Raw genomic sequence first — 17754 nt, forward strand, 5'->3', positions numbered from 1 at the left:
CAGTGGCTAGTGCTGGGCCAGGCCAAATCCAGGAGCCAGGAACCATAACTCCATTTGGGTCATCCACATGGGTGGCAGGGACCCAACTACCTGGACCATGCCCTGCTGCCTCCTAGGGTGCACATTAGCAGGAAGCTGGCTCTGAAGCAGAAGCAGGACTCCATCCCAGGCACTCTGGTATGGGATGCAAACCATGGCTTAAAACGCTGTGCCACAGTAGCCATCCCTTTGAGCTTTTACATCTAATATTGCATTTTAATTTTGTGTTCTTTTAAAAAATTTGAGATTATTTTCCATCTGCTGGTCTCTCCCCAAATCCCTGTGACAGCCAGGACTGTTCCAAGCTGAAGCCAGAAGCCTGGAACTCAATCTGGGTCTCCCACGTGGTGGCAGGGACTCACATCAACCACCACCTGCCACCTTTAGGGTGCACATTAGCAGGCAGCCGGAATCAGGAGTGGAGCTGGGACTCGAAACCAGGCAAACCAGTACGGATGCGGGTGTCCCAGGCAGCGTCCTCCCGTCAGCCCCAACAGAATAAACTTCAGGTCTCCACCAAGCCTGAATGCAACCCAGCTTCTTGCCTACGAGTGGGCTGCAACTGAAAATGAACGAAGTATTTAAAATTGCCTCTAAAAGTAAAGTGCAAGAAGTGCAGCTAACTATAAGCTCAATATAACATTAGGAATAAACTCAATTAGGGATAAAAATATCACCTTGGCCTAGCCTCCCAAGTGTCTTGCAAGACTTCCCACCCATTTCTCCCAGTCTTCCTAAATCTCCCAAAGCACTTCCTGTCCTGTTCCGTTTAGGAACACGCATCTTAAGAGCTCGTAAAAGCCCTTTTTGAAAAATCACCACTGTTCCGTTCACGCGGGGCACTGGGACCGGCAGCAAGGACAGCTCCGCCTTGCCGGCTGGTCTCGAGACTCCGTGGCGCCGAGCCGGGCGGGACATGGGCGGGGCTCTTGGGGGGCGGCGGGGGGCGGGGCCTAGGCGGTTTCCCCGCCCTAGAAGCCCGACGCATGCGCCCAGAGAGTTCTGGCGGAAAGAGGTGTGGATTGTGAGGTGACCCTGGCCGCTGACTTCCGGTTCCTAGGGATGCGCTTCCGGGTCACGCTAACGCCGCGGTTTCCTCCGCTTGCTGGGTCCTACCGTGGCTCTGGACCGGTCCCCATGTCTTGCTGTGGGAGTTCTGTCGCCCTCGGGTGAGTCTCCGCCGCCGACGGGGTCCGAGCGTGGTCGGTCGAGCACAGCCTGTAACGGCACGGGTCAACAGTTCTGCCTCGGTCCTTGTGGGTGGGGGGGTCTCTTCTCCTGTCCCTTGTCCCTGGAATGCTTCCCTCACCTTAGCCCTTTCCTTCGTACTGGCCTCCCTTCTTCCACTTCAGCCCGGCCTTTCTCCGCGTACCTCTCGCCTTGCTGTTTTCCCTCAGCCTCATCGGCGCCCTCCTAACCCCAGTTTCTTGCCCTTCGCCTCAGCCGCTGCCTCTCGGTTTTCCGCCTCCCCTTCTGGCCCCGCTCTTCTCCGTCTCCGGATCCAGCTTCTGGCCGATCTTGCACCCCGCGGGACGGTCCACCTCCACCTAGTGCTCGCTCTTCTCCACTGCGAGACCCGAGCCTCCCGTAAGGGTCACGGGCCCTCGACCCCCAGCTTTCGTCACCTTTGACCCTCCGCTCCTCCCGGGGACTAGTAGGGGACCCGAGTGCCTCGCCTGGGGTTGTCCTGCCTTTTCTTAGCTGGGGGAGGGCTTTGCTCGAAGCTCCCTGCTGGAAAGGTTTCCCTAGCCTGCACTTCACTCTGGCGGCTTCCTCCGTAGTTAAACACAAAAGGCGCCCCCACTGCGTCGCTGGGAGCTCCGGGCCGGGGGCTCTCTTAAGAGCAGCTAACAGGTGGCAGGCTTCGGGGCGGCTGGCGGGTGCGGGTGTGGGATGTCGGGCGCTGACAGGGCCTGAGGACGGCCTGTCACTCCTGTGCACTCTGTCCCGCCAGCGAGGATGCCCGCAGCCCAGGCCCGAGACGCGGGTGCTGGGGGGCGCCCCGCCCCGGGTCGCGCCTGGGGACAGTCTCTGGGGTGGCGCGGACAGGAGTTTCTTGGGGGAGCTTTTATCCCCGGATTTATGAGCTTAGTGTGTTGTTACTGAAACATTTTCTGCTAGAGAGTTCACTGTGGTAATTTTAGAGTAACTTTCTGAAGTTGGACTCAACGTGCAGCTGTGTATCATTGCCTCGTGGAGCCCCCATTTTTACTGTATTAACAAGTTTTGTTATTCCTGTTTCTTCCTACGGCAGACTTATTACAGTACTTCTTGCTTAAAATAGCCTTCTAACTTCTGTGTTTTTTTTTTTTTCCTATTGTTGCTACCTTAGTTTTAAAACCATCTTTTTCTCATTTTGAAACTTAGGACCTCTTTCTTAAATTTCTCCAGAGGTTTAAATCATCGATAACATGATAGGATTAGATTTAGTAGTTATTAGTGCCCCATTTCCCAAATTTTTTGATCTGAAGTACAGGATTAGATTAGCTTTATTTTTGTTTTCCTGATGTTTATGGTGTATATCTAACATTTTATAGCAATGGTTTTCTGTGTGATTAGTTTCTGTAAGCTCTAAAATTTAGTGCTTCAGTGTCAACAGAATACAGCTTTTAACACCTGCTTGTGTTTTGACTAAGAGTTATAGAAAAATTCCCCTCATTGTGTGATACATACACAGAGGAGTGAGGCGTAGACTGTGCTTATTGGAAAACCGGGCTGTTCCCTTCACCTATTTTTAGCCAAGGACTTTGGCACTGGGCCACCTTAGTCCTAGATGCAGCAGAGGAAGACCCTTCTGGTTGGTTTTCAGGGCTTGACTAACTGCTGAGAGAAGCCCTTTGGAAAGTTTCTTTTCCAAACCTCCTTTCAAAGCATCTACACTAGAAACTCTTAATTCTGGCTAATCATTTCCCAGCCTTAAAAACTAATCCCAGTGAGTGTGGCTGACTTCTTACCTCCAGGGTTTGTGGACTTTTAAGCTGTGGGAACTCTGCAGTGGGACCTACAACTTGATGCAGCTCCATCTTTTAACCTTTTTTAATTCTGAACTTTGTATTTCTCAATCATGTTTAAGTGTAAGCCCATGTAGATCTCTGTAGTTCAAATCTGCCCCTTCATTTTATACATAAGTAGATCAGGGCTCATGGGCTTACAAATTTAGTGAGATTCTTTCAGGGTCCTTTTTTTTGTTTGTTTAAATAAATTCAGAGTGAGATTTTTAAAGCTGTATTCTGGAGAGCACAATTTAATACTTAGGTGGTCATGTCATTACAATATGTTCATATTATAGGAATGATATAAGTTATATAGAAGTTTATGATAGAGATTTAAAAATCCATGTTGAAGTCATTTTGCTTTTAAAGAGGAACTAGAAAAAGACTGTTGTGCAAAGGTAGAAGTTGAAAAGTTTTCGGCGTCCCTTTATTTTTCCTGGAATGACTTTGGTGTATTATGATATAGATCCTGCCCAGAAGAACCGAAATGGATTTGTCGCTGGTGTTGTCTTAGGGGCAGTTGTGTTCATGCCGCTGGTCTTCCTGTGGACACCGTGATAGTCTCTGTGATTACTGAAAGGCTGCTGTCCACCGCCACCAGCAAAAATTAGATTAAATTTTAAAAATCACTAGGGACAGCTTAGTGTGTGTTTTTAAAACTCAGAGAGGAATCCGTTTTCTGTAGAACTTTTTACTTTAGTTGGGCAGAGTTTTAGCTTGTAATCCTGAGGGCTCAATTTTAAATATACTTTTGCATATTAGTTTTATGGGTACCAGGTTTTCTTGTTTTATTTTGGTTTGGCTAATTTTTTGTCATTTTACCTATTACTGTACTTTGTCTTACATGTTTTAATTTTTATCTTTGAACCCTATGATGTGTTTCTAGTAAGGTGTGGCTTAAAATATTTGAGATAATCTGTACTTCCAACATGTTCTTGCCATTTGTGTCTTGCAGTATCATGGTTTTTGTGTTCTCCCTTTGTCACTTCATGACTTCATTCTCTTGTTTGTTTACAAATAAAAGACACGTGGAACTTCTCTTTTGGTATTTATTTGTTTAAAAGATTTTTGTATTCACATAACAACAGGATATTTTAGCCCATATGATTTAAATGGATGAAGAATAGTTCAAAATAGAAACATACATTTTAAATAAAAATATTAGGAATAGTTTATAATTGCCAAACATTCAAATAGTTGGTTTATACCAAAAGGTTGAATTGTTAATTTATACTAAGGTAGAAAATAAGTGGAATTTCTATCTTCTGATTAACTTAAAAATATAAGCACATGTTCTAGTATAGAATATAGGACATAAGTTATACATGGCCTTATTCACAGTGATACACTTTATTGTCAGAAAATATAGCAAATAGTGAAACATACCATCTGAATTATTATTTTTTTTTTATTTGAAAGGTAGAGAGACAAAGATAGACAAACATATGGAGATTTCCCATCCACTGGTTCACTCTCCAAGTGGCACAACAGCTGGAACTGAGCCAGGAACTTAGGCCATTTCTCCCACATAGCTGGCAGAGATCCAAGTACTTGAGCCATCACCTGCCACCTCCCAGGGTGCACTTCATAAGGAAGCTGGAATGGGGAGCAAAACCTGGACTCAAACCCATGCACTCTGCTAGGAGATGAGGGCATTGCAAACAGGGTCTTAATTGCTGTACTAAATTCCCTCCCCTTTCTCGATACTTGTGTTTGGTACCATCAAGTCCTAGAGTAGCTAATTATTAAACATAGAAATAACTAAGGTATTTTCTTTGTCATTTACAGTAAACTTAAAAACAGACATTTAAAATATGGGCCTAACAAATTTGTCTTTTACTTTTTTCCCCTTTTAAATATAAAGTAAGTAATGTTTTAAATCAGAAAAAGAAATATGTAGTTTAAATAGTACCCACTTACTGTAAATAAGAGATCAGCTCAAGTCAGCCAGGGCTTAACATCTTAAAGATCTTAAGACAGATTGTGTTGATAAACTTGTTTATTAGCTTGGTTAATGTTTGTACCAGCTCGATTTTTTTCTCTCACTAAAAAAATTGTAATTTTTTTTTTTTTTTTTTTTGAGAGAATCACACACACATAGAGAATTCCCATTCACTGGTTCCTTCCTCTAATGCCCACAGCAATCTAGCTAGGGCTGAAATCTAAATCCAGAAGCTTAGAATGCAATCCAGGTTTCCCTTGTGGGTGGCAGGAACCCAATCACTTGGCCCATCACTGCTGCCTGCAAGCATTCATTCTGGCAGAAAGTTTAGCAGTAATCTTTTTTTTTTTTTTAAAGATTATTTATTTATTTGAAAGGCAGAGTTACAGAGAAGCAGAGGGAGAGAGAGATGTCTTTTATATGCTGGTTCACTCCCCAGATGGCCACAACGGCCGGAGCTGAGCCAATCTGCAAGCAGGAGCCAGGAGCTTCTTCCGGGTCTCCCATGGAGATGCAGGGGCCCAAGTCCTAGGGCCACCTTCTTATGCTTTCCCAGGCCATAGCAGAGAGCTGGATTGGAAGTAGAGCATCTGAGACTCAAACCAGCCCTCAGATGAGATGCCAGCACTGCAGGTGGGAGCTTTACCCACTATGCCACAGTGCCAGCCCCAGTAGTAATCTTTGTAGTACAATTTTTTCAGCAAATACCAATGGGTACCAGTTGTACAGTTATAATAATGTAATTAGGTTATTCATATTAAATATGTGACATTGTACAGGGTTGACAATTATACTTTTTTTAAAAAATATTTATTTAGCCGGCGCCGCGGCTCAATAGGCTAATCCTCCACCTGCGGCGCCGGCACACCGGGTTCTAGTCCCGGTTGGGGTGCCAGATTCTGTCCCGGTTGCCCCTCTTCCAGGCCAGCTCTCTGCTGTGGCCCGGGAAGGCAGTGGAGGATGGCCCAAATGCTTGCGCCCTGCACCCCATGGGAGACCAGGAGAAGCACCTGGCTCCTGGCTTTGGATCAGCGCGATGCGCCGGCCGCAGCGCGCCGGCCGTGGCAGCCATTGGAGGGTGAACCAATGGCAAAAGGAAGACCTTTCTCTCTGTCTCTCTCTCTCTCACTATCCACTCTGCCTGTCCAAAAAAAAAAAAAAAAAAAAGTTTAAAAAAATATTTATTTATTTATTTGAAAGGTAGAGTTAGTTAGAGGAGAGATCTTCATCTGCTGGCTCACTCACCAGATGGCTGCAACGTTCAGGGCTGGGTCAGGCTGAAGCCAGGAGCCAGAAGCTTCCTCCGGGTCTTCTACATGGGTACAGGGGCCCAAGCGCTTGGGCCATCCTCCAGTGCTTTCCCAAGCCATCAGCAGGGAGCTGGATGGGAAGTGGAACAGCCAGGACTCAAACTGGCACCCATATAGGATGCTGGTACAGCAGATGATGGCTTAACCACAGCACTGGCCCCTGATATTTACACTTAAATTCTGAATTTTGTCTTATTTGTACATTTCTGAAATAAATATAAAACTTAACATAATTGGAATTAAAATAAACTTTTGTCCTGAGAAAGTGCCACTTCTTACCAAGGACAATGGTAAATAATTTTAAAACTAGATTTTTTGATTTTCTGTTTTAGAAACAATGATTTCTCATCTTTTGGGTATCAGTTTCTTGATGTAACCTGCATCATAGCTTAATAGATACATAATATTCTTTATAAGTACAATCAACTTTTCATTTGGAAAACTTTCACAACTTAAATGTAGAAATCTGTTGTGAAAAAGTAAAAATAAAAAGTAAAATTTACATGGCACTTCTTGAGTCAGAAACTATTCTAAGTGGCTTACATGTATTAACTCTTTAATCCTTACAACTCTATGAAGTACTATTATTATCCTCATTTCATATGAGGAAACCAAGACACAGAAGTTATATAACTTCCCCAGAGTAACACAGTGACTTAGTGGGACAGATGAATTTGGCTCCAGAGTTCATGGTCTTTTATGCGTAAGAGTTAAATTTTAAAAAATCCAGTTCCTCTAAAACACAAAAGAATACTGCTTTTGGTTGCGAATCTCAGAGGTGGGTTTTGCCTGATCTTTTTATTAATGCTGGCTTAAGCAAATTGTAGACCCTTTACTACCTACGTTTCTCAGATGGCAAAATCCATATATTAAGAGGGCAGAAGAGGATCAAATCACTTACTCTTTTAAGAAAATTATCTTATGGAAGTTAATTACTTTGGAATTATTTGGAGAAAGACTTTTTTTTTTTTCCTAAGATTTTATTTATTTGACAGGTAGAGTTACAGTGAGAGAGAGACAGAGAAAGGTCTTCCTTCCGTTAGTTCACTCCCCAAATGGCCGCAATGGCTGAAGCTGCGCCAATCTGAAGCCAGGAGCCAGGTGCTTCCTCCCGGTCTCCCATGGGGTGCAGGGCCCAAGCACTGGGGCCATCCTCCACTGCCCTCCTGGGCCACAGCAGAGAGCTGGATTGGAAGAGGAGCAACCAGGACTAGAACCCGGTGCCCATATGGGATGCCGGCGCCGCAGGTGGAGGATTAACCTAGTGCGCCACTGCGCTGGCCCCAAAGATAGTGTTTTTAATAGAATCACCCTCAAATTAACTTTTTTTACATTCTTTTTATCTTCAGATTGTTAAAAAAAAAAACTTATGTGGCTTACGCTGTGGTGTAGTGGGTAAAGCCACCGCCTGCCTGCGGTGTAGGCAGAGTTACAGAGAGGCAGAGGCAGAGAGAGACAGAGAAGTCTTCCATCCAGTGGTTCACTCTCCAAATGGCCACAATGGCTGGAGCTGCACCAACCCAAAGCCAGGAGCAAGGAACCCCTTCCGGATCTCCCATGCGGATGTAGGGGCCCCAAGGATTTGGGCTATTTTCCACCACTTTCCCAGGCCATAGCAGAGAACTGGATTGAAAGTGGAGCACCCGGGACAAGAACTGACACCCATATGGGGTGCTGGAGTTGCAGGTGGTGGCTTTACCTGTTTTGCCATAACACTGCCCTTAAATACATCTTTCGTAGTAATTTTTGATTATTTTTCACGTTTTGGTCAGAAAATGTATTGTGCAGCTGAAAGAGTAAGCTTTGCTTTGGTGATTCACTTGTTGGTGTTAAGAATGTTGTTATCTTTACTTGAACATTTAATTTTTTGTTGAAAATAATTTTTTTGTATATGGATTTGGTAATCAGTTTATTTATTTTTAAAGATTTATTTATTTATTTGAAAGTCAAAGTTATACAGAGAGAGAAGGAGAGGCAGGGAAAGAGAAAGAGAGAGAGGTCTTCCATCCACTGGTTCACTCCGTAGTTAGCCACAAAGGCTGGAGCTGCGCCGATCTGAAGCCAGGAGCTTTTTTTTTTTTTTTTTTTTGACAGGCAGAGTGGACAGTGTGAGAGAGAGACAGAGAGAGAAAGGTCTTCCTTTTGCCATTGGTTCACCCTCCAATGGCCGCCGCTGCAGCCGGCGCACCGCGCTGAGCGATAGCAGGAGCCAGGATCCAGGTGCTTTTCCTGTTCTCCCATGGGGTGCAGGGCCCAAGCACCTGGGCCATCCTCCACTGCACTCCCTGGCCATAGCAGAGAGCTGGCCTGGAAGAGGGGCAACCGGGACAGAATCCGGCACCCCAACCGGGACTAGAACCCTGTGTGCCGGCGCCGCAAGGTGGAGGATTAGCCTATTGAGCCACGGCGCCGGCTAGGAGCCAGGAACTTCTTCCGGGTCTCCCATGCAGTATAGGGGCCCAAGGACTTGGGCCATCTTCCACTGCTTTCCCAGGCCACTGCAGAGAGCCTGATCGGAAATGGAACAGCTGGCTCTCGTACCGGCGCCCATATGGGATGCCAGTGCTGCAGGCTGGGGCTTTAACTCACTGTGCCACAGCGCCAGCCCAATAGTTTTCTTTTTTTAAAAATAGTTTTCTGGGGCCGGCGCCGTGGCACGGTAAGTTAATCCTCTGCCTGCGGCACTGGCATCCCATGTGGGTGCTGGTTCAAGTCCCGGCTGCTCTTCTTCCAATTCAACTCTGCTATGGCCTGGGAAAGCAGTAGAGGATGTCCCAAGTCCTTGGTTCCCTGCACCTACGTGGGAGACTCGAAAGAAGCTCCTGGCTCCTGGCTTCGGATCGGTGCAGCTCTGGCCATTGCAGCCATCTGGGGAGTGAACCAACAGAAGGAGGACCTCTCTGTCTGTCCCTCTCACTGTCTGTAACTCCACCTCTCAAGTAAATAAATAAAATCTTAAAAAAATTAGTTTTCTTTCACCTGAAATTTAATAATGTAACAATTACTGAATTTAGGAAAATTGGTAGTTTGTTGCTATCAGCGCTGTAACTTCTGGAATAAATTAGAATGATTTGTTTTCAGGTGGAATTGACTTTTTTAATTTCCATAGTACCTAAAAAACTTTAGGTCAGCTTCACTTGTTGCTTCTTTCCCCCTTTCTCAAGAGGAAAATTTAACACAATAATATTAATTTTTTCCTACTGGATTTATAATATTAAAATGATAATCTCTGCCAACAGCATAATATGTGTATGAATTTTTTTAGAGTATTTCAGACTTAAGAGTACATTTTAGGATTAAAAATAGTACATAAATGTCTTACTAAAAATACTGTGGTAATTATTATTTCACTGAATTTTTCTGTCAAATTTAAATATATCAAATTTAGAAAATATCTGTGATGGCAATTTAAAATAAAGCAGGATTTTTCAGATCTGCTTTTCCTTTTTACCAGTTTTCCTCTGCTGTAGGCTAGGAAGCAGTAGTGAGGTAACTCTGATGATGAAATGTTCCTGAGAGTGAGGGCTGGAGCTTTGCAGAGAACAGGCCAGTCTCTCATACTCAGTGGGGCAGTTAATAGCTAGATGAATGGAAAATCTTTGCTTTATATCATATTTTTTAAAAGATTTATTTATTTGAAAGGTAGAGTTACAGAGAGGCAGAGGCAGAGAGAGATCTTCCATCTGATTCACTACTCAAATGGCTGCAGTGGCCAGAGCTGGACCAATCCAAAACCAGGAGCCATGAGCTTCTTCCCACTTGGGCCATCTTCTGCTTTCCCAGGCAGAGAGCTGGATTGGAAGTAGAGCAGCTGGGTCTTGAACTTGTGCCCATATGGGATGCCGGCTCTGCAGGTGGCACCTTTCCCCATTATACCACAGTGCCGGCCCCAATCCTTATATTTATGTAGCTCCTGTTAGCATATTTTTATTTAGTGTTGGCACCTCACATTCTGTGAATTGCTGAGTTTAACAAAAAAAATTGTTGGCCGGCGCCGCGGCTCAATAGGCTAATCATCCATCTTGCGGCGCTGGCACACCGGGTTCTGGTCCCGGTCGGGGCTCCGGATTCTGTCCCGGTTGCTCCTCTTCCAGTCCAGCTCTCTGCTATGGCCTGGGAAGGCAGTGGAGGATGGCCCAAGTGCTTGGGCCCTGCACCCGCGTGGGAGACCAGGAGGAGCACCTGGCTCCTGGCTTTGGATTGGCGCGGTGCCACGGCCGCGGTGCCACGGCCACAGCCTGCCACCGGAGCGGCCATTGTGGGGTGAACCAGTGGAAAAGGAAGACCTTTCTCTCTGTCTCTCTCTCACTGTCCTCTCTGCCTGTCAAAAAAAAAAAAAAAAAGTTGTTGAACTATTGATTATTACTCAATGTTTCTTTTTCCTTTTTTCCCCTTCTTTCAGAAGGCTTCTTTCAGAGGCTTGCCTTTATAAAACTACTTCAGAGAATCACCAAACTTGAATATTCCCTAGGTAGTTTGAAGTTGGTATTTTTCTCCTTTTATGACTGGTCGGACTTTTATTTCTGGAAAGTGGCTTCTGCTTTTGATCATGAGCCACTGTGCAATGCATTTCACATTGTTGTCCATGCATATATATATATATATGAGTACTCAGACATATATATGTACGTGCTAATACTTAAAATTGAAATAGACGTTTTGTGAAACAATATTTAATTCCACTGGTGAGGTGTTACAATATTTTCTGTTTTGTTTTATTGTATTTCATTGACATCCCCTAATAATGCAGAGTACCTGCAGATTGAAAAATTCTAATGACTGCTAAATATTTTCCTGTATTATCTTTTTGGAATTGCAAATGTTCAAGTTTGCTGTTGTTTTTTTTCTCTGATATAGTCCTCGATTTTATAAGGCTGTTAGCCTCAATGCTTGTGCACAACAGTTGAGAGAGGGAGGCCTTTTTGCCATGACCATATCTGTCAGTGTCTGTTCTTTACTGTGTCTATGCATATGATTTTAAAGACTGCGGTAATTAGGAATTGTGAGGCTGACAATGCTTGGTCTTATGCAGAGCTATCAGAATACTTTGAAAGTTTCCATTTAGTAGTCAAAGTTTAGGTCCATTCAGTTATTTTTCCCAAGCATTACTTCTGTTCTTGGCAACTGGTCAAAAGGTTACAAAGCTGCTTTATTCTTTGTTCTGGCACCACTCTAGTCTTTGTAAACCAAGGAAAAAGAGGACTGGGGAGTGAATCAGGTTGCTCATATGTTTATGGTCAGGCAAAAGCAGTACAACTGAGTCATGAGGGTCTGTGACAGTGGACTGCGTTTATTGTCCCTATTTTCCTGTAATCACAGGGGAAAGATGGTAAAGAGAAGTTCCTAGCCTATCCAGCCATTAGAATGAGACAGGATCTTTAGGCATACTCTGCTATTTTTACCACTACCACCTCTTAACACTCAATGAGCACTTATTATGTGCCAGACACTATTTAAAGCTCCTCACTTTAACCCATACTCATTCGGGTCCTAAGAGAAGAATGAAAATGATAAAGAAAATTTGACTTTACCATATAATCATTTTATGCTTATGAATTCTGGCTGTTGGTGACCCTTACACAGCATAGCATACATTTCTAGCTTGATCAGCTTTTAAAAATCATTAGTTTTGTCTGTGGTACTTTGTTACTCAGCTATGGTTTGAGTGCTTAGGTTTAAAGCTAGTTTGCCTGAGCTTGAGTCCTAGGTTGGTGACTTATAAAGTGTGTATGTTATAACCTTGGGCAAATTACTCTCTGTGGTTTAGTTTTGTCATCTGCAAAATGGTAATAGTAATAAAAAGTGCGTATTTGATAGAATTACTAAAAATGTTGAACTAGTTATTATATTCAGGGTACATAGCATAGTGCCTGACTCATGAAAAGCATTCCATAAATGTAGTGTCAACTCACAGATGGATCTCATGAGCCTCTTTGTGATTGTATGTATGTCTGTGTGTTTGTCAAGTAACAGGATGTGATTGACATATTCATTGTTAGATTGCCCAGGAGCTTGAAAACATCTTTTCTTTGGGACATGTATGAAAAGTTCTTGTATAGAATTTTGGAATCAAAGTTAACTGATAGTGGTTAGTCAGGATAGTGGGCCCAGTTTGTTTAATCTGTTCTAAGACTCTTGTTATTTGGAGCTTACCCTTAATAGTTTTCATATTTTGCCATTTTGAGCTAGTTAGTTATTGACTTTCACTCAAGATCACATTTCTTTCTTGTTTATCTTATGTCTAAAATATTTATTTTCCTATAAGAAACACATATTATACTTATATATGCCAGACATTCTTTTAAGAGCTTTACAGGTATTAACTCATGTAATTTGTATGTTAAATTGATGAGAAAGGCACTATTATTATTTACATTTTACAGACAGCTGGGGCCTAGGAAAGTTAAATAACTTGTCTAAGACATTTGTTGGTGTCAGAACTGGTATTTGAGCCTATATGCTTTGATTCCAGGGTTTATAATCCCAAAATATCCATGCTTGCCGAATTTGCTTCTTGCAGATAAGAATTTTGTTGAAAAGTTTAAAATAATGAGTGTTAAAACTCGCTTCAGTATTCTTTACTCTCTAGACTGAAATGACACCCCTGAAATTATGAATGCTGGCTTTTTGTTGTAAATGAATTTAATTTATTGGAGTGGTAGAAGAATGAACACTTCATCTACATGTTAATTTCCCAAATGCCTTCAACAGCTGAGTCTGGGCCAGATTGAACTCAGGAGTCAAGAACTGGGTCTCCCATGCGGGTGACAAAGAACATCACCTGCTGCTTCCCAGGATGCAAAATAGCAGAAAGCAAGAATTGGAAGCAGAGCCGGGACTCAAATCCATGCACTCCAGTATAGGATATTAACTTAAGACTTAGTTCTGCTAGTGTAGCATAAACATTATTCAGTTCCTGGAAAGCTGTTTGATATATAGGATTAATATGCGAGGGAGAGTTTCCAAAATCATTTAATTCCATTTTCCATTAACTTTTTGAAATATCCTCATATTGATAAGATATATAGAATGTTAGAAGATAAATGAAATTTAATACAGATTTTTCTGTGTAACTGTAAACAACACATTTACACAGTATTCATTCTGGATTATAATACCATGTATCAGGCCATAGCACCCAAAAGAAAAACAATGTGATTCTCTTGGAAATGTTAGCTTTACAGATTAAGGAAGGATGAAGATAAAGTTTTGGAATTTGAGTTCTGTGGAATCTGGTTCTCCAAACATTAGAGAAATTCTTGTGCTGTGTGACTGACAAGTTAGTAAAAACTGAAGAAAGGTCTAAAGAGTGTTGGAAGGAATGCAATGGAACTGTTGGACTATTAATTCGGAGCAAATTCAGCTTAACCTGTTCCTTCTCAATACTTTCTACCCTGGTTTTAGAATTTTCCTGTGGAGCACGTCTTTTTTTTTTTTGGACAGGCAGAGTGGGTAGTGAGAGAGAGAGAGAAAGGTCTTCCTTTTGCCATTGGTTCACCCTCCAATGGCCGCCGCGGCCGGCGTGCTGCAGCCAACGCACCGCGCTGATCCGAAGGCAGGAGCCAGGTGCTTCTCCTGGTCTCCCATGGGGTGCAGGGCCCAAGCACTTGGGCCATCCTCCACTGCACTCCCTGGCCACAGCAGAGAGCTGGCCTGGAAGAGGGGCAACCGGGACAGAATCCGGCACCCCGACCGGGACTAGAACCCGGTGTGCCGGCACCGCTAGGTGGAGGATTAGCCTAGTGAGCCGCGGCGCCGGCCTTGGAGCACGTCTTACTGTTATATTGGAAGCTATTGGTAGAAAATTTGTGTTAATTACAATTAAAGATAATTTTATAGATGACTTTAAAGGATGATTTTCCAAAAAGTAGTGTTAGGAATTGTAAGGCTACTCTGCCACCCATGTGGGAGACCTGGATGGAGTTGCTGATTCCTGGCTTTGACTTGACTCAGGCCTGACTGTTGGGCATTCAGGGAATGAACCGGCAGAGGGAAGAAATTCTCTCTCTCTCTCTCTCTCTCTCTCTCTCTCTCTTCTCTTTCTCTTTCTCTTTCTCTTTCTCTTTCTCTCACTTTGCCTTTCAAGTAGAGGAAAATCAATAAATAAACATTAGAAGGAAAGAAATACTCTTAGAACATCTATTCTTGGTTAAATTTTTTTTTAATTAAGACTTTGGCACAGCTAGGGGCCAGCGCTGTGGCACAGTGGGTTAACACCTTGGCCTGAAGCACTGGCATCCCATATGGGCGCCAGTTTGAGATCCAGCTGCTCCACTTCTATCCAGCTCTCTGCTATGACCTGGAAAAACAATGGAAGATGGCCCAAGTCCTTGAGCCCCTGCACCCACATGGGAGACCTGGAAGAAGCTCCTGACTCCTTGCTTTGGATCAGCGCAACTCTGACTGTTGCGGCCAATTGGGGAATGAACCAGAGAATGGAAGACTTCTCTCTCTGTCTCTGCCTCTCCTCTCTCTTTATAACTCTGACTTTCAAATAAATAAATTAAATCTTAAAAAAATAAATTTGGCACAGCCTAAATATTTTTTAAGGGAAATATTTTTAAGATTTTTTTAAAAAGATTTATTTATTTGAAAGAGTTACAGAAAGAGGTAGAGACAGAGAGAGAGGTCTTCCATCTGCTGGTTCATTCTCCAAATGGCCACAATGGCCAGAGCTGTGCTGATCCAAAGCCAGGAGCTTCTTCTGGGTCTCCCACGTGGGTGCAGGGACCCAAGGACTTGGGCCATCTTCTGCTTTCCCAGGCCATAGCAGAGAGCTGGATCGGAAGTGGAGCAGCCAGGAAACAAACCAGTGTCCATATAGGATGCCTGCACTGCAGACTGGGGCTTTAACCCACTGCGCCACAGCACTGGTCCCACAGCCTAAATGTATTTTTAAAAAGTTCTTAGTAAGTTCTGATAGTATTCTGTTAAGTGTAGTTACTATAAATATTCCTACAGCTGACAATACCATGATATGCTGGTCAGTCTTGCCTACCAAATAAAGTAGCCAAAAGAATTCACAAACTTTACCACAGTCAGTTGACTGACTGTTTATTTATGGAAGAACTTGACTAGTGTGGTGATGACTTTTATCTGTCTGCAGAAATTCCATCAGGGAAAATGTAGATGGTGGCAATTTTTTTTTTTTTTTTGGCCACAGAAATGTGACTTGTGCTGTTAACCAAGATGTAAGAACTGGAAAGATTTCTTGGGATCACACTCAAGGGAGCCTGAAAGAGAGTTGGCTGAAGTCAGCTGAATGTAGGTCTGCAGGGTGTTTTCATCTATTTCAGCAGGACTCTGTGTACAAAGGATTCTAAATGGGTGTGTTAGATGTTTTTAAAAAGGTAGTAAATTGGGGCCTGTGCTGTGGCATAGCTGGTAAAGCCCCCGCCTGCAGTGCCAGCATCCCATCTGGGTGCCAGTTGGAGTCCCGACTGCTCCACTTCTGATCCAGCTCTCTGCTATGGCCTGGGAAAGCAGTTTAAAATGGCCCAAGTCTTTGGGCCCCTGCACCTGCGTGGGAGACCCGGAAGAAGCTCCTGGCTCCTGGCTTTGGATTGGCGCAGCTCCGGCCATTGTGGCCAATTGGGGAGTGAACCAGCAGATGGAAGACCTCTCCCTCTGCCTCTCCTCCTCTCTCTGTGTAACTCTGACTTTCAAATAAATAAAGTAAATCTTTTTTTTTTTTTTTTTTTAAGTAGGAAATCAAGAAAACTCACCTTCAGCTGATGAAGCTGTAATAGGTTTCTGAAAGCGGAAACAGATTGGGTTGATGGAGAAACTAGGAGAAGTTTTAAGAAATGACACATGGAAGGAAGCCTGGAGCATTTATGAGTTTCCTGGCCCTTGCTCTTGATTTTGAGCATCTCACATTTGTCCCCTGCATAAAGACCAAAGAAATGCTTTCCAAACAGTTGAACAGTTGGCCTGGCAAGGGCATTATTTCCTTAGGGTCTGTTGTCTTTGTGGCATTTAGTGTATGTAAGTCAAATCAGAGTCTCTTGCTTAAAGTACTCATTGCCTTCCCAAGCTCCTTATCACGTGTTACTGTTAGGGGCTGTGTGTGATCTCATCTCATTTCTTACCTCTCATTCACTTGCTTACTCTGGTCTTTTTGTTGCTTCTCAAACAGGCCAAGATGTTACTCTTTAAGCTTGTTCTCTCTTGGAAAGCCCTCCTTTACATCTTGTAGCCCTCTCTTTTTCATTATATACATCTCTGCTGATACAGTCTTGGAGAAACTGTCATTCTATCTGCAATAATTCACCTGTTGTCACTCTTTGTTCTTTATTTTTCATAGTACTTATCACTCTGAAATTACATTTCTATAAATATTTGTGTATCTCCTTAGGAGAATAGAAGTTCCTTGAGGTAGTGGGCTTTATATTCATCACCAAATTTCCAATATTTATTGGTCTAGTGCCTGACCAATAGTAGACACTAGATATTTTGTAAATGAATGAATGAATTTTGAAGCTAGAGAAAGAAACAAGCACTATAAACCTCTCCCAACAAAACAGGAAGCAAAAAGTAAAGTGAATAGGTAATTGCACTGTTTCTTCCTAGATTGAAGCTATGGCAGCCATTATAAGAGTCCTTGCGTAGATGGCCAGCTGTATCACAAATAATGTATGTAATGATTGGAAGAGAAAGATGAAAATGAGTTACCTGTGGACATTGCCTAATATGTCACCCTTCATAAAAGGCTCCTTGCCCCTTCCTCGTTTCCTCCCACCCTCTCCCTTTCCCTGGTGCCCCTTTTCTTCCCTTCTAATTGAGACCTTTGGTGCAGAACCAGTTGGACTCCTTGCAGAACAGGTGAGCTGCACAGGGCAGCTTGTGAAATAGATAAGGGGAAAAGTTCCCAGGGTTTCCAAGGGCCCCCCACTCCCCACTTTCCACCAGCTGCAAGGCAGTGGCAAACTCCCTCCTTCAGCAGATCAAACCTCAGCCCTAATTGCGCTTTGTACGCAGTGTCTTTGGAGACTGTTGCCAGCGTCTTCGCTTCAGTAAAGCAACCTGTCTGTTGAGGTCAGCCTCTGTCTCCTTTTTCCGTTTCTGTTTGGGGTTATGAAAAGCCAGAACCCTGAGCTGTTCCAAACTTAACGCCTCTTCCATAGTCACTAGGGGTAGATGTGTACTGTAACCTGCATGTATCAACGCATGAGCAAAGATTGTCATCTACACTGAGGGAAACTGTTTAGTTGAAACTCTCAACTACAAATATGAACTAATAATTAGATTTTTCAGTCCTTTGATGAAAATTAACCTATGAAATAGAGGTACAAAATGTAATAAACACTAAAAAGGTTAGTGTAAACTGAAGGAGTTTGTTTTTTTTTTTTTTTTTTTTTTTTAGATTTATTTATTTACTTGAGAGAGAGAGAGAGGGAGTGGGAGAGAGAGGTCTTCCATCTACTGGTTCACTCTCCAAATGGTTGCAGTGGCTGGAGCTGAGCTGATC

The 17754-nt window shown here is 43.3% G+C and overlaps 1 protein-coding gene across 17 annotated transcripts in view; it reads left to right on the forward strand.

The window, feature by feature from the left end:
• Positions 1-1019: 1019 nt before the first annotated feature.
• EYA3 (EYA transcriptional coactivator and phosphatase 3) overlaps positions 1020-17754 on the forward strand; it is a 107378-nt gene continuing 90643 nt past the window's right edge. For 15 of the 17 annotated variants that reach the window (XM_051856782.2, XM_051856783.2, XM_051856785.2 and 12 more), the window contains exon 1: positions 1037-1208. The gene's annotated coding sequence lies outside the window, so the exon portion shown is untranslated. Of the gene's footprint in view, positions 1209-17754 lie in introns of all 17 variants that reach the window. The other 2 variants (XM_002716084.5, XM_070078983.1) reach the window with 2 other exon arrangements.

The sequence above is a fragment of the Oryctolagus cuniculus genome, chromosome 7 (genome assembly GCF_964237555.1).
Source record: "Oryctolagus cuniculus chromosome 7, mOryCun1.1, whole genome shotgun sequence".
NCBI lineage: Eukaryota > Metazoa > Chordata > Mammalia > Lagomorpha > Leporidae > Oryctolagus > Oryctolagus cuniculus.